The following is a 26,118-nucleotide window of genomic DNA, read 5'->3' on the forward strand; positions in this document are numbered from 1 at the left end:
GACCCCTGCATGTCGTAAGTGGACCAAAGGTTTTTTACCGTGTGGCTTCTCCCTTCCAACGGCTGCAAAGACCTGCTGCCCTGACTGCGGCCACGCTTTGGCTCCCTTGGTAATTGGTATCGCGAGACATCAGACGGACCTCTGTTGGTGTACGGAAACATCTGGTTAAGTTAAGTATAGTGGCCACTCCTTTGTCTTTGTTTTGTCTTTGTTCGACTTTTGCAAAAGCCGAAACCGAGGGGTGAGTGCAGTTTTTGTACTATAAAGTGACTAATTAACCCCTTGAAGTTTGTAAAGAAACTATTGTGGTAGCAATGCCTGGTTTCAGTACGTTTGGAAGATGGTTTTGTTGTAATCGCGATAGGGCTTCCCGACTGGAGGACTCTTGTCCAATTCCTCCGGCCGGAACTCCCACTTATGAAGTATATTCTAAACATGGTATTGGCCCCATAGCTTTTAATGAGGCATGGGTTCGCTATACTAGGAAAGATGGTGTTTTACGATGGCCACAGAACGGCAGTTTTGAGCTCAATATTTTAGATAATTTGGAAAACACTTTGTTTAAGCGAAAAGCCCGGCCGGCTATGTTTGACTCTTTTCGCATATGGCGTAAGGAGGCCAAACAGAAAGAAATAAAACAAGATAAAAGAGATAGGAGGGATATGTCTATTTTACAAGCTGCGCAACAGTTTAAAAATAATGAAACCGATCATGCGATTGAGGTCTCAGATAGGCAACATCGTATGGCTGTAGATAAATGTTATCCAGTGTTGCCAACTTCCCCTAAAGAGAAAAATGTGGACCCTGAGAAGGATCCTTTAATGTCCCATCTGTTGAGATTACCCCAGCCCTATGCGCAGGGAGCTAATGTACCTTTTGGATTACCGCCTGCCCCCGGAGCGAATGCACCTTTATTATTAGCACCTGCCCCGCCTGTTCCGCCTGTTGTCCCACCTGTCGCTCCTCAATCGGGTCCTGCACCCCCACCACAGCTTTCTCCGGTATTACCGAGCTCTCCCTTACCTTCGGCTCCCTTCGTAAATGTTACTCCCTCTTCTGCCCCGCCTAATATTCTGTCTCCTGTCCTAATGACGAATTCTCACTCCGCTCGGAGGCGAATGATCGATACCGTTTCTGGCCTTTTGTCCCCTCTCTTTGGGACATTTCAAATTACCCCTGTTCCTCCTCGTAGACAAACTCGTAGTCAGCTCCCAGGTCCGGAGGAACGGGAAGTGCTAGATCTTCAAGCCCGAAGGTGGATCACAAATGGCCCCAAGTATTGTGTGCAAGATATTATGGTCACCTTTCAGCAGTGGGAGGCACCAACGCAGAGATATGTTTTTGATACTATGTGTAACATTTTATATCAAGAGTGGGAGGATATGGGATTGGGACGAGCCCCTCAGGGCCTGCTCGATGTGCAGGCCGAGTTTGATAAAGGGCTGATTGTGGGCGCAGAGGTTGAGGACGCGGTAGGAACGCTTGTCACTTTTAGAATGATGCTTGCCTGCCGGTCCTTGCCAAAACGCGATTCGTCCGTCAGGCGAAAATTAAAACACTATCCCATGAGAGAGGTTCCCCCAGTGTGGAGAGAGGAGGTTGCAGCTCAGGGTGCTAATCCTCTTATACCTGCTCACTTTCAACGTGTATGGGTACACGTTCCTTGGAAACGATCTGAGGTATTGGCCCTTAAGCAGTCCTTACCGGACCCCCGTAAAAATCCTGCTGGGTACTACAAAGAGTTGTCCCAAACTGTCGATGCATGTATTATGAATTTGGCCGATATAGACATGCCAATGGGTAATGTGGTCCCACAACCGTTATGGGCTAGCATTCGGAAGGAGGACCATGTGGGGGAACTGGGGGGTGATTGGGCTGCCATACTCACCGCGGACAGACTCCAAGTGGGTGGTGCCAAACCTGAGGCTCTAATTACAGAACTCCCAGCTAGGATCATTGCCTTACTGAAAACTATGATGCCCCCTCTGCGAGTTAATTGGGATAAGTTAGCAGCTTGTAAGCAGAAAGCGGATGAAAACGTCTCTGATTTCTTCACTCGTTTCGAGGAGATGTTCATCGATCATAGTGGTCAGGATATGAGCACAGAAGGTGGCCAACGGTTGTTTGTAGACAAATTTGTGTCAAATTTGGTTCCGGAAATATCTAATAAATTGAAGAATTCCGAAAGTGCGTGGGCGGTCCCCTCTTCGGCCCAGATATTGGCTACTGCCCAGTATTATGAAAATAGGGATAAAGAGGAAAGAGAGAAACTTGATAAAAAGACCAAAGAGTTGAAAACAAAAGTTCTTTTGCAACAAGCTTATCCTCCTCGCCCTGCCCAACGTGAATATCAGCCGTCTCCACAATTCCAGAGACAGTTGCAGAGGTCTGGGCCTCTCGTTCCCCGACCCCCACTGGGCCAAAATCAATGTGCTTACTGTAAAGAAGAAGGCCATTTAAAGTATAATTGCCCGGTTTTGTTACAGCGCACGAGCGGTATTCCCGCGTCACGAGGCCAGGGTGGTTATCAGTCAGCACCAAGAGGTAGAGGATGAGGTACGCCGCCTAATAACCAACGTTCCATGCCCCCTGGAAACTCCACTAATTATTTTGATCAGCAAAATGTTCAGTCTACCAACTATTACAACAGTGATTACTATACTGAGGATGAGAGTCAGAATTCCCAACCTAGCTAGGACAGCCATGGACAAAGTAAGGGAGTAGTATCAGTTCCAGTGGACCAAAGTGGGCCTTATGTTGATGTGGAAGCACTAGGTGTTACAGAGCCATTCCTATTAGACACTGGTGCACCAAAGAGCTCTATGATTCACTCTAAACTCCCTGGGGCAACTTTGTCTGGCGGTACAAATGTTTCTGTAGGTTTTTCTGGCACCCGAGTTCAAAACCCAGTTTCATGCCCTTTGCCCATTTCAATAGGTCCTTACCAATTGGAGGCCCCGCTCCTTTTAACAACTGGTTGTGGTGAAAATGTGTTGGGCTTGGATTTATTGAAGAGATTGTATGCGACATTACACTGTTCCCCTTCTGGTGTACTTCTTACCTTAGGTAAGAAATTGACCTCACCGATGTACTTGTCTAAAGATCAGCTTCCCCCTGAATTACAATCTCTTCCAGCCACCCTCTGGGCCACCGGCCCCAATGATGTGGGCCTCCTGAGGATTTCTCCCTACATTGTAACACTCAAGCCTAATACTAAATTTCCTCGCATTACACAATATAAAATTTCCAGTGACGGCGAAAAAGCTCTTTTGACTATAGTTCATGATTTGGTACAAAACGATGTAGTCGAAGAGACTAGGGGAAATGTATGCAATAGCCCTGTTCTGCCTGTTTTTAAACGAACCAACCCTTCCCAGCCACCTGTCTATCGTTTTGTGATTGATCTCAGAGAGGTCAACAAGATTGTGGTACCTCAATTCCCTGTTGTCCCGGATATTAATGCCCTGCTGACAATGATACCAGCCCCAGCTTCCTGGTTTTCTGTCATTGACCTCAAAAATGCTTTCTTCAGCATTCCCATTGCTGAGGAAAGTAGGGATATTTTTGGCTTCTCACAGCAGGCCGAAGCTTCCGGTTCAAGCGAGCTCCTCAAGGCTATTGCGAGTGCCCCTCCATTTATAGTCAAGCATTGAAATCACAGCTCGATACTTTGTGTTTACCACAAGGGGCCACTCTCATTCAATATATGGATGACCTGTTGGTTGCAGCAGATTCTGAAGACACTTGTAAAAAGGCTACCATTTCACTGTTACGCCACTTATCTGACCACAACCACAAGGTTTCACCATCAAAATTGCAATATTGCTGCCAAGAGGTTACCTACCTAGGTCATCTCTTGTCAAAGGAGGGACGGCGATTGACCCCAGAATGTTTCCAAGCAATTGCCCAAATGCCTATTCCATGTACGCAAAAAGAGGTGCGTGCCTTTTTAGGTATTACCTCTTATTGTAGACAATGGATCCCCAATTTTTCCTTTCTGGCAAAACCCTTGTTGACACTCACTCTTAAAGATACACCACACCTGCTTCCATGGACTGCGGAATGTCAGAAAAGTTTCACTGATTTACGCACTGCCTTGTGCTCTGCCCTTGTGTTAGGTACTCCTGATTACAGTAAGCCTTTCACACTCTATGTTCATGAGAAAGAAGGTTGCGCGTTATCAGTTTTAACGCAACGATTTGGGGACAAGCAAACGCCCCTGTGCCTATTTTTCGGCCACGTTAGATCCAGTGGCCAAGGCATTACCTAGCTGTTTGAGGGCTACAGCAGCAGCGGCAGTTTCCATTCGCCAGTCTGCTGGATTGGTATTAGATGATACCCTTATTGTCATGGTACCGCATGCAGTAGACACCCTCCTAAATAGAACAAAGACCCAACACCTCACGAGTGCACACCTTTCGGGGTAAGAATTGACGCTCTTGGCTAGCCACATACACATTACGCGATGTAATACCTTGAACCCGGCAACATTGCTGCCAAATCCAGTAGAAAATGACACTCAGGAGCAACACGACTGCTTCCTCTGCACGGAGGAAGAGACAAAAGGCAGAGTTGATTTAAAGGATACTCCACTCCCGGACCCGGATGGGACCTTATGGGTGGATGGTTCTTGTTTTAAGCTTCCCAATGGTGAAACGACCTCAGCCTATGCAGTCACTACCTTATACACTGTTGTAGAAACAGCGCGTATTATACATAACTCAGCCCAGGCAGCTGAATTGATAGCACTGACTAGAGCTTGTGTGTTGGCTGAAGGAAAAAGGGTGAATGTGTATACTGATAGTCAGTAAGCGTTTGGAGTGGCCCATAGTTTTGGCCGCCTGTGGAAGGAAATAGGGTTTCTCACATCCCATGGCACTAAGATACAGCATGGCCAATTGGTAAATGACCTCCTTGAATCACTCACCTTGCCCACTCAGATAGCGATTGTGAAGTGTAGTGCACATAAGAAGATCACTGATGATGTAGGTCAAGGAAATGCTTTCGCAGACCACATAGCGAAAGAGACAGCTAGAGACACTACAAGCCGCATGTATGTTGCGGGCTCTGCTAGATGGGTTGCACAAGGAGGGATGTGTGAGAATACTGTGGACAGTGTGAAAATGATCCAGGCAGAGGCCACAGAGAAAGAATTGAGTACATGGAAAGAAAGTATAGGAAGATTGGATGTGACAGGGTGCTGGACAGACTTGTCAGAACATCAACGCTGGTTGTTACCAGGTGCTTATGTACTCCCAGTAGTTACCATGGCACATGGTCCAGCCCATATTAGCGCTAAAGGTATTTGCAAGCTTCTGGCTCCGGTATGGAATAATGTGGGGATCCCTAAATGTGCAGACAATCTGGTTAAGCATTGTATTGTATGCTTGATGCATAACCCAGGGAAGGGAACACCTACACCAGCAGGACACTTTGCTTCCCCAACTTACCCTTTTGAAGTTTTACAAATAGATTACATCCACATGGAACGATGTAACAATCTGAAGTACGTTCTTGTTGTGGTATGTGCCTTCTCCCGATGGGTAGAGGCCTATCCCCTGAAAGATAATACTGCTCTATCCATGGCAAAAGTCCTTTTGAAGGAGTTTCTGCCAAGATTTGGGTTACCGAGAATTATTTGGATTGACAACGGAAGTGAATTTGTGGGTCAGATCTTGCAGAAAGTATGTACAGGCCTTGGCATTAAGCAAAAGTTCCACGCAGCAAACCATCCTCAGTCAGCAAGTTTGGTGGAATGCTATAATGGCACCCTTAAGCTTAAACTGGCGAAAATACAAGCCAGCACGGGTCTTGCCTGGCCTGATGCCTTGCCCTTGGCTCTCTTATCCACCAGAACAACCACCCATTCCCGTATGGGGCTTAGTCCTTATGAGGTTGTCTTGGGACGCCCTGCAAATGTTTGGGGAGTCCCAAGGCCAAAGAAATACTCAGAGATAGAACATCCATTGTTGATTGACTATTTACATGACCTAACCACTAAGTTACGTGTCCTTCACCAACAGGTACAAGATACTTTGCCCCAGGCTTCAACGGATCCTGGTCACACCATACGGCCGGGAGACTGGGTCTGCGCCAAAAACTTCCAGAGGTCAAAGAACTTGGAACCTCGCTGGAGAGAACCTCGTCAGGTACTACTGACGACGCGTACTGCAGTAAATGTGGTCGGCAAAAAGAACTGGGTACATGGGGTACATTGCAAGAAAGTGCCCCTACCATGGCCTTATGATCAATGGGCTCATCAACAAATTAGCGACTCTGAAACCGGAAGAATACCAAGATTTGGAATATTCAGCAATGCACGCCTAGACTTTGCCAGAGCAGGACAAGACGACGATGAGGTCCTCCAGACAGCTATACCACCGGCAGTGAAATTGGACCACATCTCCTTTTTCAAGAGCAAACTGTACCTGGTTCCCGGAGGTATGATTTGAGGCCCAGAGTGAACAAAAATACCTCAGTAGTGCTTCATTGACTTTTGTCTTCATCCCGATTTCCACATGATTGCAGGGCCGTGATAGTAAGTCACATAATTGTGACCCAAGATGTGGCTCTAGGCCTGTGGGACTTGTAGGAAAGTATAAAGAACTACAGCCAATCACAGCTGAGTGAAGCAACCTCCCGTCACGGGCAATATTTAGAGCTGGAAATGACTGTTAACAAGGGAATGGACAAAATACAAACAATGAGCACGAAGCATTGTAAATTATTGCATAATCGTTTTATAGTGGCTTTAATAATATTGATTTTGATGTGTATTATATTGTCTTGTATAGGATGGGGACTACACGTAATTTTTACACAGCCTACTCCCAAAGTTACCGTTGAAATGCATACACATGTCACTCTACCACCTCATGTTGAGTCAAGAAGGAGTGAATTCCGCAACACCACATTTGTTTCCATGCTACACCAACATCAATTGGCCACTAATGGGACGAACTGTTGGGTTTGTGGTCTTCTGCCAAGTTCGGTGAATACTGGAATGCCATACATTACCCTTCCTTTTTCATTTAATGGCTCTTGTAGTGCATGGTGGGAATTGAGCGCCAGTTGGGTATTTTCTGGAGATGGGGATACTCGAGAAGTAAGGAGCTTGGGAGTACATCTATACCATTTATGTTGGCGGGACAGAAAAGGATATATGGGACGGATAGTGAGAAGTCAGAATATGCTGATCGCCAAACCAAATCTACGGATTTGTATTTTCTGCCCTCTAATAGAACCTCTCGGAAAGGACACACTTTTCTAGTGGTACCTGGACAAGCACCATTCTGTATTAGGAAAGGAGGGTTAGAATACAAAGGTACAAACGATTGCCAACATATTGTGACATTGAATGGGACAGATTGGCCTTGCATGGTTCCCTCACGTAATACATACTTTGTGTGTGGAAATAAGGCTTACACTTCTCTACCAGGTAATTGGAAAGGCACTTGTTATATCGCTTGGTTGTTGCCCCCTACATATATAGCAGATGCCAAGCATCATTTACAGAAAAGAAGGGTGATGTCTGACCAGGATACGCCAGGACAAGGAGTCGGGGATGTCTTGAAAGGACTCCTTCCATTCTGGGGCCCAATAGCCAACAGTAGAGACATAAGACAACTAATACAGCCACAGATTCCAATGACGCCCCCAAAACTGATATTCCAGTAGTCTGTAAACTTATTAGCTGGAACATAGCTGGCATTAGAGTGAAAAGGACAGACACAGCTTGGTTAGACTTTGTCACAAATCATGACATTATTGCCTTTCAGGAGTCTTGGGACCCCTCCCCTAGTTTCTGGTTGGATGGTTATACTAGCTTTGTTGTTCCAGCAACCCCTAGCAGCGCAGGTAGAACCAAAGGTGGCCTTATCTTTCTTTTTTCTTTAAATTTGCGAGGCCAATTAAAAATGATTGACTCAGGCTCGCCTAACCTTTTAATTGTGGAATGGGTAGTTTCCACCACCCACAAATTATTATTAATCAACTTTTATAATTCCTGGGAAAGGGAATATGGGAATGAGCATATTGTCTCTTTGGAAAAATTCCTGTACAATTTCAGTCTAAATAATCATACTCAATTCGATCTTCTTTTAATGGGGGATTTTAACATTCACCCTTGTGGCGATTCTTGCCATTTTGGTGAACCTGAGGGACCATCAGGTTCATTGGCCCCTCATTTTGAGCATACTAAATTAGGGGAGGCTCTTGAAGAGCTGTTGGCCAACTTTAATATACTGGAATTAATGAATACCGAGGGGGGGACACGCACATGTACTTACAAGGGGCATGACCACGGCTCTGTTATCGACTATATTTTTTTGACCCCTGGTATTTTACATAGGGCAGTGACCTATAGAGTGATTAGCTCTATTTATAGTGACCATAACCCGTTGTTGCTTGAGTTATTCTGGGGCGAACTTATGGCTAACATGTCTAGATCCCTGGGTGGGGCGACAGCCCTAGTACCAACGGATCAAGGGAGAAGACTTAAGTGGGCAAAGGTGGTCCCGAAACTTTTTATTGAAACTCTATTCCCCAAAATTGAGAATAACATAGTAATTTGCCAGGACCCAAAAGCCACAAACTTAGAAATAATGGGGGCCTTCGAGGGAATATGTGCTCAAATATCTAATGACCTGATGATCACATCGAACCAGCAAGGTAACAAACCTTGTAAATGGTTTGACTCAAACTGTTCGAAAGCTCACAGGGCTTTAAAAAAAGCACTGTTAACCATTCCGAGAGATAAGGCCCTTATTGCCAAATTAAGGAAGGAGTATAAGCTAACCATCAACAGTAGGAAAAATGCTATCAAAAATGACGCATGGGAAAAATTACTTAAAATCGATGCCCTGCGTGATAGCGGCCAGTTTTGGGCTATCATTAATCACCCCTTTTTCTCTGAATCAGATAATACTGTTATGGATAGTGTAATTTGTGATTCGAAATGGTTGCTCCATTTTCAAGAAGTTCACGGGAACTTAGCCACCAACACACAACATAATTTTACAGTGGCTTTTGCGTGTGCTCCCCTTGTCTTTAATTGTGAGAAAGTGGAGAACGCAATCCTGGAGACTTCCAGAAATAAAGCACCCGGCCCTGATGGTGTGCCAGCAGATCTTTACACCTACTTACCGAAATTCTGGGCAAAGGTGCTAACTAACGTCTTTTGCGCCGCCAACGGTAATACCCTCCCTTCCGCATGGGCTACCTCAATTATTGTGCCGATTTTTAAAAAGGGGCAGCGAGATGATCCGGGGTGCTATAGACCCATCTCCCTGTTAGACTCTGCCATTAAGATTCTGGGCAGAGTCTTATTGTACAGGCTAAGGGATAATATTGAGTGCAATGGGGGGTCTCTCTAACATCCAGTATGGTTTTTAGAGAGAAGAGAGGCACCATGGACCAATGTTTGAATCTCCACCTCTTGATTTCAAAGTATATGGTGGCTAAGGAGGGGTCCTTATTTTTGGCCTTTATGGACCTCTCCTCGGCCTTTGATTTGGTCAATAGGTCTAAGTTGTGGCAAATTTTACTTGAGTTCGGGGTCGATCCAACACTTGTCCATTTTATGGCATCCCTTCATCAGGAGCTGTTTGCTGTAGTCAGGGTCACCAGGGAGGGTAGGTGCACAAGCCGATTTAAGTCAGAAAGGGGGGTTCGTCAAGGCTGTATCCTGGCCCCCCTCCTCTTTACCATTTACATTAATGGTCTGGGAAAACATTTGGTGGAAGTGGGGGCGGACGTCCCGCGTGTAGGAGCAACTTCAATCCCAGCTCTCCAATATGCGGACGATGCAGTATTATCAGCTCGTACAGGAGTTGGCCTTCAAAGACTGCTGGACCAATTTGGGGCCTTCATGGCTCAATTAGACCTAAAAATAAATGCCAAAAAGTCACACACGATGGTGGTAGGTCAATGCAGAAGTAGGCTAAAAATAAAAACCTTTTTCTGTGAAGGGGAGCCAGTCTCCAGAGTTGCTGTTTTTCCCTACTTGGGCGTCCTTTTTGACGAAAAGGGATCTTGGGGCCCCCAAATCAAGGCGAACAGTATATCTATGGCCCGTTTGTCATCAGCCCTTATGGGATTCTCAAGGAGACTTGGGTCCAGGCCTATGGAGGCTCTTTTGAAAATTTATAACACCAAATGCATTTTGATTGCTTCCTATGGTTCACCCTTGTGGGGTCATGCATCTGTGGAAAAAATACAAAGAGTGGAGAAGGGATTCATTAGATACCTTTTGTCTCTCCCTAAATCCTCCCCGACCTTTGCTATTCACTCGGAGGTAGGTCTGGATTATGTCACAGACAGGTTAAAATTGGCCCCACTGATTTTCTGGTTAAAAACATGGCTCAACTCAGAGCTAACTCTGAATCATGACATTATGTCTGATCTCATGGAAATGAATCAGGCAAATAAAATACCATGGCTGGTTTATTTGAAAAAAACTTTCCAACAGTTGGGCCGTATAGAACTTTTCCAGTTGCCAGCCTCCATTAGGAGGGAGGATGTTAATTGTATCAAGACACAATTTTTAGAAAGGGCTAGATTGGATCGGGAGGAAAAGGAACTTGAGAAACCAGCTGTCAGGTCGCACTTTATGCTAACTTTTTCTCCCTCACTAGAGACTTACCTCAAAATTGTTACTAAACCTTTACATAGGTTTTTGTTGACCAAATTTAGGTTCAACTTGATCCATCTGACTCTGGGTAGCTACCCTTCTTGGGCAAAACCTGAACTGGGTCCTCCCTGTAATTGTGACACATTTTAGCAACAAGATACCATGCATTTTATCATGTTTTGTGAGACTTACAGGGACATAAGGAAAAGATACCTGTCACCAATACTGAAAGAGGCTGGCTTTACTCAGGTTAGGCCTGCACTAATCTATCTTCAGCACCTGGGGTCCACCCGTATCATCTTTTGTGTGGCAAGTTTTTTAGTGGCAGCAATTAGGATTAAAAAATTAAAGCCCCTCTCAATGCATTGTTTTAATTAACTATGTTTTTAAGTGGGTTTTAACAATAATCAATTGTCTTATATGAATTGATAAGGTTTTTTTACTGATTTTTAAAATATGAATTTGAGTGTTCTTTCATGTTGTATGTTGTATGTATGTAATTTCCATGTCTTTTATGATTTTAACGAATCGAATAAAGAGTATTTTGACTGACTGACTGACAACTAATTCGAGTTGTAGAAGCCACTGTCAATGAAACAGCTGGAGCTTTGAGTAACCTCACTGCAGAACTCATTGCTGACCGCCTTGTCACGCTTCAGAACAGGATGGTATTAGATATCATCCTTGCTGACCGTGGGGGCGTATGCAGATTGATCGGATCTAGCTGTTGCATTTTTATTCCAGACAACGCCCCTACAGTATACCAAGCCTTCTCTAAGCTACATAAGATCGCTGAGTCCGTTCACCAGGATGAAGGGAATTGGTCTCTGATGGGATGGTTTGGGGGACTACTGTCTACATGGGGATGGAAGATTCTTACCTTTGTCGGAGTGACTTTGGCTATTCTCTTCTCATGTTGCCTTTGCCTACAATGTGGTCCAGCTATATGCGGGCTATGCGCCACCCTGTGTGTTCCAAATCCGGTATCACAGAAAGCAGCGAACACAAAGATAATGCTGCAACAACAGCTTGTAGATTTCATGGCTATTGAAGTCGATTCGGATTAACAACAGCCTCTGGTTTCTTTGCCTGAGTAATGGCAAGAGGAGGTTCTGAGGAAATTTAGAATACGGCCCCATCTTCCCTAGTAACACCATTACGCTGTTGCCCTCACTCAGGCACCTTCAACCTTCGTAGCGTTTCTTTCACATTCTACACTGTTGCGCATATTACACGACCTTTCCTATTTCCCTGAGCTAAGTCCATTCTGAGGCCCGGCTCGAAGCAACTAATCCCCGAGATAACCATCTATTGACCCTTGGTGACCGTTCTCGGCTTCTACAGTTGTTTTACGAATCACCATCTTCAACACGCAAACACGTCCTGTCATAATTTAATTTAACCAAGGAATGGCTATGCCACCTAACCTGTAGGGTCGGGTAGAGAACACGACCTTAGGGAAGGAATTTGTATTACCCATCAACCTGTATCTTGTACAAATAATGTTTTCTTGTGGATGATTTGTGTTTTTATTGCACATTGAGGGGGTTGTTGCTTTAGGGGATTCAAGCGCTACAAAAGACTGTGAGCCACGGATTGAAGTGGCAGTCTCCTGAGAACCTACCACTGATGTACTTCTAGGACAACTGTACCTAGCTGCAGCTAATAAATTGAAGTTCCTATGCCAAACAGAGTGTTCCGTGTCTCTGTAATTTGGAAGGCGAACTCAGAAGATTTCAGGCGTACCCTGCGCCGCCAGGCTTAATGAGCCCGGTTCTTCAATGTGCAACAGTGGAGTGGCGTAATACAAAATGATTGCACCCCCCCCCCGCAGAATATGATGAGGGGCCACCGAGTCTCTAATGTATCAAAGAGTTTGATTGGCCTTGGTCTGAATGGGACCCCTTGAAGGGTCACAGGCCCCCGGGAGGGTTGGGGGCTCCCTGCACTGCAGGGGCTGTTGGGGGCTGTGTTATTCCAAGAGTAGTTATTTTTCATGACAGGAATATCTGAGTGCTGCCCTGTACCCTCTTCACAGTGGTGAACAATGGCACTGAGGCAGCTGCTCAGTGCCATGGCCATCCTTGCTCTTTTGTTTCTTTGCAGGGGTGACTAGGACAGATGCCCGGATTGCTGCTGCTGTATCTGTCATTATTGCTAAAAGCAATCAGTTGCCTCTGTCCCCATTTGTTCTCAGGTAGAGGAGGGCTGGGACAGCTGACATCTGGTACCCTCTTTCCAATTACAGCGGTATGATAGTCCTGGTAACAAAACAAAAAGAGACAAAATGAAGAAACTCCCCCAACGTTGTGCTGGGGGGGGGGGGGGAAATACCTACATGGCCCTTAAATAGGACTAGAACGACGCTGTAGTTTCCTCTTTGGTGGCATAACTTCCCTTTTACCTCATGGAAAACAAAAATGATGCACTTGCTGTGTGTGGCCTCCACATAAACAGCATTACAAATTTTAGTCGCCTTGACGCCCTTGGGCTAAGATAGCGCTTTATAAATTTAATATTAATTCATTAGTCTATTTTGGTATTTTTTTCAAAAAAACATTTCACAACTATACATGTCAATATACGTAGAATGTTTTGCTTAAGATCCATATCAAGCCTGTATATTGTAATATAAGTAGAATGTTTTGCTACAAAGTGAACTATTTGCTTAATTATTTTTTTAAATGAGAGGGAGACAAACTTGAAGCAGGCAAGGCTTTCGACAAGCGGTTAGTGCATTGTGAGACTACCATTAAAATACATTTCAGGGCAGCTTTTGGTTCCACATCCAGTTTTGCTCAGGTGACTAGACAAATTAATGTATAGGAGAAAACTGTTCTAAAGGTATGTGGGGAATTATCTTTCAAGATCTCAAGGGGATGGTTTGCATAATTTTCAGAGCAGACCTACAAACGATAACATTGAGTCTCATTCACAAAACATTTAAATTCACGAATTACACTTATGTTCACTATAATGTGAATATAGAGTATCATATTTGAAATCCTGCTTTGCAGAGTCAATCAGGTGTTGAGCAATTCTAAGTCCCTCTTAGGACAGCAAATAGATAGTGTCACAGCAGGTTTTTCCTTAACTCTAGGGTTACATGTGTATATGGGTTTCGCCAGGCAAAGGTCAGATGCATTGTTATTGTAAATGTGGTGTGCACCCTCACAGTATTTGGGGGTTCATGAACCTTCCCAGTGGATTCTCACATCTAATGCGTGCAAATCATTTTAATTATGAAATATGCTGGAGTAATTTGTAGGGGAGAAAAATAAGGGATTGCCAAGGTAGCAGCAGCCGCTACTGGCTTGCCCTTTGATTCCCCAGGCACAGGCAATGCTTCATCATCTCCAGGGTTAACAGAGATAGTGGCAGGAACTGAAAGTAAACAGATCTTTTTGAGCCTTGTTAATATTCGTAGCTTCCACTCGTTCTCTTACCGCTGGCTCCTCTGCAGCAAATAGGAAGCTCTTCAGTGGCTAACAGTGGGGAAAAGGTCAAGGGTCAACCCAATAATGTAATTAAAAGCCAAAGAGTATGTTGCCACTACCCTTTTGGTGAATCAACTTTAATGCTGCTTTGGGCAAACCATGTACTCTCAGATATATTGACAAAAGTGTTATTCAGGTGAATGCATGCAAATTATTTTGAGTTATAGCAAGGTTATAATATATTTGGCAGTGTGATGGGAGTGCCTATTTATTTCTGGGGGAATTGAGGCACCCTGCCGTTTCAATCAGTCTCTTTGAGCAAGTCAAGAGGGGTAAGCAGGGGACGTGCAATGTGGACAGGTAGGTTGTGGAGGAAGTCTGAAACTGGGGCAGTGCAGGGATCCACACCAGGCCGCAAAGTCAGCAGACCGCTGGTGCAGAGTACAAAAGGGTTTTTGATAAAATCAGCCTTTCAATGTTAGGAATAGTAAAGAATTATATCACTAAACAAGTGAAAGAGGTAAGAAAGTTCTTAAGAAAGGGCAGGGATGATTTGTTGGGTCTGGATCCCTTGGGAAAGTGTGGATTGGGGTAAAGTTAGGGGCGCTGGAGGGCAAATATTGTAATTTCATCAATCAAAACTGGTAAAAACCAGCAGTGGCACTTGTGCTAGATGCAGCAGAGAAGGGAGATGATGCTAAGTTGCAGGTGTTATTCCGTGGTAATTCTAGGCATCCTGAGTGTGAGGGAGAGTTCAAGGTAGGGAGCACATTGGAGGGAAAAGACTTGGGGAGGGATGAGGGAGGAAGATCTAGGAAGAGAGGCTCAGCTGGGAATGTGGTGTGGAGTATGTTGATCTAGGGAAGGAAGAGCGGGAAACAGGCCCTAGAAATTGACAATCTTGTAAGAAGGCTGAGAGAAAGATTTGGAGTAGACTGAATGAGTGAGTGGGATGGGTGGCAAGGGGCACGCAAGGTGGGGCAAGATAGGACAAGTGAACTGTCTATGATGGCCCAAATGTTTCCCATCTCACGGGTGAAGCACTCTCTGTTTGTGCTGACCAGGCAGGGAAATGGTACATATGACTAGCATGTAAGGTGAGTGAAGTATTTAGCATACTGATAGAGTCAAGAGCAGTTTACAGACACTCGTCTTAAGTAAGAGGAGTCAAGCACAGCCCACTTGATGTCTGCTTCAAGAAAATACTTTCTGAATCTTTTGGACGATGACATTGATGGAGGAAGGTCCTAATGGTGACGGATCTTAAGAGGATGAATACAACATTTGTGGATGTGCTAAGGAAAGATCAAGACCTGGATTAACAGGACGAGAGGATGGGGAGAACCTGGAGGAAGGAAATATTAAGACAGAGGTGATAAGAGCAAGAGGGCAGACATGCACCACAGCGAGGATGGGGCCATCAGTTACCTATGGTTGGAGTTTAGGTGATGGACAACAGGCCAAAGGGGAATGAGGGTTGTATGTATAACAAGGTCAGAGTGGGTGGTGTTTTGCAGGTTAGAGAACAGAGCAAGAACCCAAAGGGTAGAACATGAGAAGAAGAGGAGAAGATGGTGACCATGAAGAGGGTAAATTTGCAAGACAAGCGGCCTACATATCCGAGACTGTGGAAAGGCAGCGTTTCAGAGGAGGAGGCTTAAGAATTGAGGATGACAGTGATGTGACGGGACAGAGGAAGAGTGTGTAAGGGCTGCTGGAGTGGGTACAGTTTCAAGGAAGGTGGCAATGGGGAAGAAATGAACAAAAAAGGGGGTGAATGTAGATGGAGGAAGAAAGATGAGAGAAGACAAAAAATTAGTAAGATCGAAGAAGACAATTTAGGCCAGGAACATCTGAAAGAGAAATGGCAAAATTGAAGGTACTGCACCAAATAATTGGGGGAGTATTTGATGCCAAAAATGAAGAAGGAAATTTGGAAAGGGGAGTCGGTTGATGTTTTCAAACTATCGCACAGGGAGGTGTGTGAAAATGAAAAATGTATGTGGGATGAGCGAGAGTTAGTGGGAGCCAATTACCATTTCTACTTGGAATGGTGCACTATATTATTTAAGGATATCAATTGTATATAAAAATCATGGGCATACTTTGGTGGAATGAATTGGGTGCACTTAGTGCTTTATTTGTGCTAGGTATTGTAGCTGGTGTCCACTGCCATTCGTTTTTGAGAACCAGGATTTATTGTTTATCATTTAGACTTTGACCCAGAACAAGAGAAAGTAGGGCAGAAAAGGGTGAAAGAAGAGAATGAAAGGAAGAAGAAAACATAATAGAAAATAGAAAAATAGAAAAACATAGGACAGGGAAAAAACAGAGATGGTAAAGAACCTGTAAGCATGACATACAAAAACAGGAAGTATAGGGTGCTGGAAAGAAGAGACATGGTGGAATAAAAACTAAACAGCCTTGGTATTCAGATTCCCTGGTATTCTGCAGCACTGGTGGCGGGCTCCGAAGAAAAACGTTAGGCCCCTGTAACCGTTATTATTATTTCTATTATAATTATTATTTGCAAATGAATCACTGGATGCATCATTGCAAATAGTTTCACATACGTATGGGACAGGATGCAGAGGAACAATGTGGCAAGATAGATATGCATTTGTGACCACAGTGGATGACCCCAATAAGGACAGTGCCACCAATCAAAATAGCCTGTGGGTTCACTAGTCCAGAATTGCCCTTTCTTATGTGTACCAACCTGTTTGAGTGTGGGAGGTTTCATAAGCTGGGTTAGGTGTAGCTGAGGGAGAGGATGAGGCATGCTGGTCATTTATTAGGGGTTCTGTAGCATTGTATTCTGTAGGCTCAAGCATAAATGTGCTACTGTGGTGCTAACCATCTAGTTGTACATGGTTTTAATGTGTTTGGGGGAGTAACAAAGGGGCCACAGAACAAAAGAGGGAGAACCAGGGAAATGCAGGTAAAGACCACTATGTCAGTTATATAGGAGGTCTCTGATTATTGATTAGAATTTTACCTGCAGAGTGATACACAGCACCTGTGTGGGGGGTGGTATTAGACTGGTTTTTAACTTCAGTTACCAGGCCTTTAGGAAGAAGCATTGGGTGGAGAATTTGATTTCGAGGTGGCCATGACAGAGATTGTAAAGTATGCTGTACTGAAGGAATTTTGAGAGGGTAGGGTGGCAGGTTCACTGTCCATTGAACAACATATTTGCAATTTAGTAAGCTGAGAAAATACATTTTGGGATTCAATTGTAGTTCTATTGTAGGGAATTTAGAGAGAATTGATGGGCAGTGTGAGATGAGGCCATTTCGACAAATTCATAACAGGGAAGGGTTTACTCAGACTTCTTAATGATACAGAGAATGGTCCAGACGATGGGTGGTGATGACCTGCGCCACAAGCAGAGTTGGGGACAAGGGATGTATGACTCTAAGGAAAATCAGCAAGACATAAAGCAAGGCAGAAGTTCAAGATGGAAAAGAAAGGTGATGATCTAATTAGCCATAAGGATACTACATTTGGGGAATGCAGGTTGTGTGACGGACTGGGAATTGGAGGTCACTTATTATTCCTAGGAATGAATATTGTTAACGAATACAGTTCTGTGGGGGTGAATGGAAGGTGGCGTGTTAGGGAATGGGGTGATGAGTAGGAAAACAATGGGGTACATAAAGCCTCAAGGAGTTATTTTCCTGATGCAGGTGGGTGAAAGTTGGATTGGTGACAGGAGGGTTGTCTTGGTCCCTAAGCTCATGATCCAGTTCAGGGAGGGGAATTGAGGTTTGGGGACAAATTGATCTGTGATGCTCTAGTAAGGATGGCAGGTGGACAATAGTGTAGGGGGAGAAGGAGAAGGACAGGTGTATAGCACACTAATCACCCGAGAGGTGCTTTGGCAAGGTGTGAAGATGTGTGGTCGGAAGGTGTTCATATGAAGAGCCAAGTCTTCAGTTTTTTGCGGAACTCAGTAAGAGAGGAGGAGACTCTAATGTGTTGAGGGAGGTCATTCCATGTCTTGGTTGTGATGTAGGAGAATGAGCAACGTCCAACGGCCAGTTTTGCTTTTGCAGAATGCGGGACGTGTGTGCAAGTGAGAGTGAGGCAGAGTGTAGGTGTCTAGTGGGTTGGTGAAAGTGTATGTAGCTGTTCAGGTATTCTGGTCCCGTGTTGTGTAGGGCTATGTATGTGTGTGTGTGAGAATTTTGAATTGGCTGTGCTTTGAACAGGGAGCCAGCGAAGCTTCTTGTGGTGTGATGTGGATGCAGCGTGGGAGGTCAAGTAGGAGTCTTGCGGCTGAGTTCTGGATGGCTTGGAGTCTGTGTAGGAGTTGTTTGAAGATTCTGGCATAGAGAGATTGGCCATAGTCTAGCCTGCTGGTGTCTTGTGTGCCAGTTGACTTGGTGTTCTGAGGCAACCATTTGAAGATCTTTCGCAGTATAAGTAGGATGTGAAAACCGGAGGTTCATACTGTGCTAAATTGAGCCGTCATGTTGAGCTTGTCTTCTAGGATGATCCCTAGTTTTCTTGCGTGATCTGTGGGTGTGGCTGATGGTCCTAGCTCTGACTGCCACCACGTGGAATTCCAGGGGGATGTCTTTTTTTCCAAAGAGCAGTACTTCCGTCTTGTCAGAGTTAAGCTTCAGGCAGTTGGTTAGCATCCAGTTTACTACCGTGGTCATGCAGTTGGTGAAGTTAGTTCTGGTGGCGTTTGGTATAAGGAATGTGAGATATTTTAATGATGTTGGAGTTGTGTCGTTATATATGAGAGGCTTAAGAGTGGTGGATTTTGCTGATTGTTCATTGTACGAGTAAGGTGAGTGTATTAGCCTGTAAGCAGTCACTATGGCTCTTATTGTCAGATTAGACCTATGTTATTAAAGAGGATTTTTTCACACTCCTCAGCTTCGTCTGTTGTGATGGTGCTGTCTCATCTGATCACAATAAAACAAATGCCATCCTTACTCCCCCTTTCTCATCTAAACTTTTCTTTACAAACGCAGGGATCCCTCAAGGTTCTATCAAGGTTCTATCATCTCACCTATACTTTTCAACATCTACATGAAGGCATTACTGACTGTGATCAATGATTTTCAACTCACATGCTGTAGTTACACAGATGACACACAAATATTTATTTTTACATTAGAAAGTAAAAAATCTTCAGTTGCCTCGGAAACGTTGATTAGTGCATGACATGGAGCCATCTCAAATTGAATGCATCCAAAAACAAAATACTCACATGTTGCGATTGGAAAAATTATGATCCACTCTGCGCCTGGCTTGACGATCTGGGACCACCTCCTAAAGTATCCAAGGAAGTAAGAAACCTTGGAACTACTGTGGTAAATAATTTAATTACCGGGACTTAATTTGATGCGGAAAAACTATAATAATAGCTCAGTAAAATAAGAGGCAGAATCCGTGGTATTAGAGGTGCTAGTGTATCATCACTATATTTTCCGGGACTGTCAACCCAATGAACGGCTGACCTGGCTAATTCTTGTTCGTCCATAGAATCAAGTATATGATAACCCCTTCGTTCTCGGAGCAATTTGTCAGCGGCTTGGAACGAATGTTCGGGGGACCTTACATTTATTATTGGGTTTTGGAAGTTTCTGTTATTATCTGGACGTATCGGACGTATCGGATCAGTAAAGCATCTAGTATTATTACAATATTTCCCTCTACCTACATAGGCCATAGTTTCTAACTGTCCTGTGGGCAGTTCCAATTCTTCCTCTTCCTCGGTTTGTTCAGGCTCGTCTACTGCTAATCTTTCTTCGTGTATTCGTTCTACTTCTTTGCGGATCTTGCGGCACATAGCTACTATACATGATCGTTTATCATGTCTCCCCTCTGATATATTCCGACTCCAGGTGGTAAGAATTTGCATTTCTTCCGGATTTACCCCTGGTCGGTCTTGATTTCTGATCACACAATTTATGAGGAAACGTAACAGTTCCCCCTGTATCTCCACTTTCTGGTACTCCAAGGCTCTATTAATACTTTCGGAATCTCGTCCTGACTGGACAAAGTGATATATATTTTCTAAATGTGTAGTCATTCCTGGTAGCCTCCCTAAATATATTGCAGCTCGTCGGATACGTAATGATGCCAGCAGCATTTCGTCCCCTTTTCCGGGCACCGGGTCATATCTACAATCTATTAGAAGTTCCTTAAGCGCGTCGGGAGTTACTAGTTTGGGCGTACGTTGGTGGGCTAATTCTTGAAAGGAAAGTTTATTTACTCTGGGTGGCGTGGAAAAATTGTTTGTTGTACCTCCTGTAGCACCACCTGGGGTGCTGGATGTGAAAGGATTCGTTGAACGTGATATGGCAACCATAGATGTGGGTACAGCTGTAGAAACAGATGTGCTTGCCGGAACTTGTGTCGGAGTTTGTTGTTGCGGAGGTACAGACGGAGGAGGGTCTTGGCGTTGAACCCCCTCGGCAGGCGGTCTATGTGGCGCAGCACTAGCATACTCGGGAGCTGCGTCGTCTAAATAAGTGGAAAGAAAAACATCTTCTGCGGTTCTGGGATGCCCTTTGGGATGTACTTTTATCGGGAACAATGGGGGTGGCAAGTCTTTTGGTATCTCCGGAGTAGCCTTAGATAACCCTTCGGCCAAAAGAGGATACATACCATTCATAAGGGCATTTCGTTGTCTGTCTACTTGTTCTGATTTTACTCGAGCACCTTCTTCAATTAATATATTTTCTCGAACTTTATTTGAATTCTCCTTACTCTTCTCTTCCTGTCTACGTGCTTTTTCTGTACGTCTATACGATTCTTTACGCCATAATTCAATGGCATCTTTCTGTGATTGTCTAGCTTTCTTTTTCCATAATTCTTCCTCTACTTTCACGATGCAATCTGCATCCCAGGTCCCAGCTGCGGGCCACCTCTGACTTTCTGGTAATTCCTTGGTGTAGTCTACCCATAAATCAAGAAATAATATGGCGTCTAGGCCATGTTTATGATACATGAAGTACCCTGGAGTGTCCCTAGGAGGAATGGGAACAGCTTCTTCGAGTACCCCTTTTCTAGTTTTTATCTGTCTTAATTTCGAAAAGAGCGGCATTTTTGAGAACTGATCTGATCTGATACCTAATTCTGAACACGTTTAATACAACAAAACACAATAATGAACAGTCATTCACACCACAATATGCAGAACGTATTTAAAACATTTTAACATTTAACATTTAATGAACAGCAATGATGGTCATTTGAGGAACTAGTCACTAAACATGATACTCGGCACTAACTAGGTAATTCTGGATTATATACTAGGCATACTTGATATACTGCTAAACAGTACAGATACACTGCTGAAACAGTGCAGACCGGATTTGTGTACCCAAACCCGTCTTGACCGGCACAACCTATGTGCACGTCAGAACGCCTCCCCGACAATGGTACTCACCGGGTAGCTCGGAACGGAAGGCCTCGGAACTGAACTGAACTGGACTCGGACCGGACTGGACTCGACTCGAAACTTCGGAACTTCGGAACTTCGGAACTTCAGAACCTGGTGGGCCTCTGTATACCTCGGATCTTGCTCTCTCAGCTAGGCTCTGGTCGGGATACTTCGCACTTCTCACCGCCTCGTCTGGGTGTTGATCGCAGCCTCAGTTACCCCCGCTCGGCAGGAGGGAGATACAGGAAATCCTGTGGGTACGCGTTGTTGTCCGTCCAGCTGTGACAGGAGACCGGGCCTGCAACGCACCTCCGGCGCGTGAGATGAGAAAGTGTCCCTGTTCGGGCGCCATTTATGTGGTAAATAATTTAATTACCGGGACTTAATTTGATGCGGAAAAACTATAATAATAGCTCAGTAAAATAAGAGGCAGAATCCGTGGTATTAGAGGTTCGGAACGGGCTTTATTCCAAAATCGATTCGAATCGATGGTCTCCATATTCCATCACCACGAAGGTTCAGGAAGTGAAGAACAAACTTTATTGACAAGTAATCATTTTTATACAATAGGCATTACAGTGAAACAGATGCAGGAGGCGTAACAGTTGATAATAAAGATAAGAACATACATGCGTAACTAAAATAGGTGTAACTGGGCGTAACTTAAAGAACGTCATTGGATATGATGTCAGAAATGGGTGGTTCCACGGAAGAATTTCGCAATGTCAGCAGAAATACTTGGCAGAGATGCGCGCGCAGCAGCATGACGTGTGATTGACGTGCAACTAGGGGGTGAAAGGGACTTGACATTTAGCTCTACATGTGGAGACAGAAGTCTGGGGTTATGTCAACCTAATCCCAAATCATATCTAACATCCTATGTTTAAAGAACTGTGTTATCCAAAAAGAAAGGTCTCTTAGGATAGAATCTTATTCTATACTGACTATACTGACTGTTAGTGTGTGTACAAGCGTCTAAGTGTCTACACTAGAAGCGAGGACAGAAATCTTCCATAGTAACAGGGCTATGAATTACTTGCATAAAGACAGAGAAGCCGGGCCTTTTGCTCGGTAGCTGAAAGAATGTTTACTTAAACTACTAGACAGGAATGCATTGGGTGAAGAGCGGAGCAGAGCAGATAATCTTGAAGGTGAAATACAGTTTTTGGCAGGCAACAGGCTGGAGTCAGGCACCGTTAGCCGCGCAGGGAGTAGGACAAAGTTCATGGATACAGATGCGAGCTCAGACTGGAGCTTTCAGAGGCAGAAGGCAGAAAAGGCTTGATGGCAGAATCAGGGCCTACTCGCCTGGACTGTAAGAAATGTGGGAAGTGAACCATATAAAGCCGGTGGCCTTTCATACTTAGAAATAGAATATCCGGCCCATTCATGGCGGATCTGAAAGAGGACATGTTGACGGTGGACGCACATGTGTTTGCGTCTTCATAACTGGAACTGGAGGAAACATACATGTACTTATGATCTATACATGAAACCGTTGGGGTCCAAGATAGGGGACATAACTGATCATAAAAATCCATATTTCCACACTACCATGGATTTCAAGCTATCAATGAATGCCTAAGTGGATAAGTTGGCAAGATGAAGCTTCATTACTATGAAAACTCTTCCATGTATCAACCCCACCTAGGATTTTGACACAAAATCCAAGCTACAATCTCTCTTGTACTGTCTAAACTTGATTACACCAATGGCCTCTGCACTGATTATCCTTATCAACAAAGGATTCAGAAATCTGTCTCCAGACTACTCCTACATGCAAAGCCACAAGCCCAAGTCTCCCCTTCCTTGAGGGCCCTACACTGGTTACCGGTTGCCAGAAGATCCACTTTAAAGCTGCTTTGTATGATCCACAAAGCAGTGCATTGAATAGACCACTTTTCATCAGGAATAATATCACCAAATACAAAGGAACCTCCACTCCAGATTGGCGCACACCTCAAAACCCAAGCATACAAGAAATAAAAAAGGGTGGTACATCGTTCTCTGTTCAAGCAGCCAAACAATAGAATTCACTACCTCCAAACATACGATCCATGGATAACTATTTTATCTTCGGAAGACTTATTAATTTATCTTCAGAAGACTAATCCAGAGTTGGCTCTTTCTTACATGATCCCCATACTCACAAATGTTCAGCATATGCCCGTGTATGTTAACACGCATAATTTTATTATGTGTACATAGTTAGATATGTTCGTTTCTTTGTACAAATTTGTTAGAAATTGGGTTTTGGTTGTCAGAGTATGCAAACTGTACAGGCAGGAACCACCACTCTAGTCAGGGTAAGCTAGATACACTAAAAGATAACTTGTGCTCACCCTCTGGTAGCTTAGCACAGAGCGGTCAGACCTAGCTAAAGAGGCCATGTGTAAAGTATTTGTGCAAAACACACACACAGTAACACATGGAAAACACAACAAAAATATTCCACATGGTTAGGAAACTAGATTATATTTTTATGAGTAAAACAAGACCAAACCACAAAAATCCAGTAAGTAGAACCAGGGTTATGAATTTTTGAATATTAAATTAAATTATAGTGCTTAGAGTCAAATAGAACTTAGGGGTTACTTCAGGTCTCGCTGGACCGAGGTAAATTCAAAGTTCAGGTCGACCACGATGGAGGGCAGGCCGGCTACAGGACCCACACAGGTCCCGCTGATATAGTACCTTGGAAGGAGGAAGTTTTGACGTCGAAGACTTGATGCTTCGGTTTTGATCCGTGCAGGCAATGAAGGTTTCTTCGACGAATCCCTTTACGATGCAGGCACTGCATCATCATCAAGTTATGCTGTTCGTCGCCGTCGAGCCATGCAGTTCGTAGAATCAATGTCATCAATCGGCTCCTGGATCAAAGGGCAATGCGTTGCTTTCGATCGGCACAAAGTCGTCACTGCTTCGATTGTTATGGTTCTGTACAGCAGAAGGACCGGAGTCCTTGTGCTGTTGTAGGGTTAAAGGAAGTCTTTCATGGGCCTGGGACTTCAGATCATGGGGGCAAGCCAACAAGCCCTTGGAGTCATTCTGGGTTCAAGTGAGATTATTCCTTGTCCAAAGCAGTAAAGCAGTCCTCCTAGAGCAGCAGTCAATGACAGTGGCAACCCTTCTAGCACAGCAGTTTTACTTCTGGCAGAGTTCTTCACAGCTCCAGTAGTGTACTGTCTTGGTAGAGTCAGAGCCCTAGTACGTATACCCAGTTGTGCCTTTAAAGTGGGGGTGACTTCAAATCAGGTCCTTGAAGTGCATAGGTCTCCCTTTATTCCCAGCCATGGCTCAGACTGTCAGTTGGAGGTAATCAGCCCTTTGAGACGAGTAGGCCTCACAGTAGTGAAAAACACATTTGGGTGTCACTACCAGGACTGGTGAAACTTAATAGTACATTTCCTACCTTTTACTTACATAGTGCCCAGCCCTTACAGCTACCTAGGGCCTACTTTAAGGGTGACTTATGTTTAACAAAAGGGGAGTTTCAGGCTTGGCAAGTGGTTTTAAATGCCAAGTAGATGTGGCAGTAAACTCCACAGACAGGCTTTGCAATGGCAGACCTGAGACAGATTTGAAAGGGTACTTATATGGGTGGCACAACCAGTGCTGCAGGCCCACTGGTTGCATTTAATATACAGGCTTTGGTATATGGTATACCACTTTACAAGGGACTTATAAGTAAACTAAATATGCCAATTGTGTATACACTAAAGTCACCATGTTTAGGTCACAAGAGACAAGAAGTCTACAGTCGGGCAGAGAAAATGGCGGGTGCTGCTTGAGCCAGCCGCTGCACGCCGGGGAACACCCACACCGTTGCCACGAGCGCAGCCGCTCAAACTCAGCAGAGCCATTGCAATTACGGACCATAAGACCCCCCCCCCTCGCTAAAATCACCTTCTCGGGCATGTGTTACGCAGTTCCACCACTCCTCAGAGCCTCTGCAGTTTCTGGAGCCGGGTCTCGCTGGAAGGAGGCTTTCTTGGAGCTCAGGAGGAGCTGCATAGCAGCACCGTGCAGCCTGCTCTGGGGCAGCAGTGGCGTTACATGCTCAGTCTGCCCTGCCAAGGAGGAATCAAGTCTGCGCACAAGTTAGCACACTTGTGGAGGCAGGACGGAGGGGCAGGAGGCATATTAAACAAGGTCAGCTTTGGGAAACATCCCAGTATACCCTTGAGGATCTTCTGCTCCTGGCATTATCATTAGAGCAAGGAAAAGAGGGTAAGGGGGTGCACCCAAATTTATATAAACCCCCAGTTGGAGGGAGAAAGCTGGGAATAACGAGGGGAGAGGGTGCCAAAAGTAGAGGGGGGAGGGTTTCTCCATCCCCCTCACAAAATGTTCCACAAGACTTGGAGGAAGGAGTAGACTCACACACATTTTTTGGAGTGTGAGGTGAAGGGCCACAGAAGCAGGAGAGGAGGGGGGAGGAAAAACTAGAAACAGCGGAAAAACTTAAAATGACTCCCTCTCTAAGGTCCTACTTCAAGGTTCAACCTTTTGTAGTTGACATTACTAAGCAGGCAGAGGCACTTAGAAGAGGGGGTTTAGTATGCCCTAACACCATGGCGGATATAGAGGACGCCCTCCAATTGAGCTCTGCAGATAGCTAGGGGAATCCCTCCACTGAGACA

The sequence above is a fragment of the Triturus cristatus genome, chromosome 10 (genome assembly GCF_964204655.1).
Source record: "Triturus cristatus chromosome 10, aTriCri1.1, whole genome shotgun sequence".
In the NCBI taxonomy this organism is placed as follows: Eukaryota; Metazoa; Chordata; class Amphibia; order Caudata; family Salamandridae; genus Triturus; species Triturus cristatus.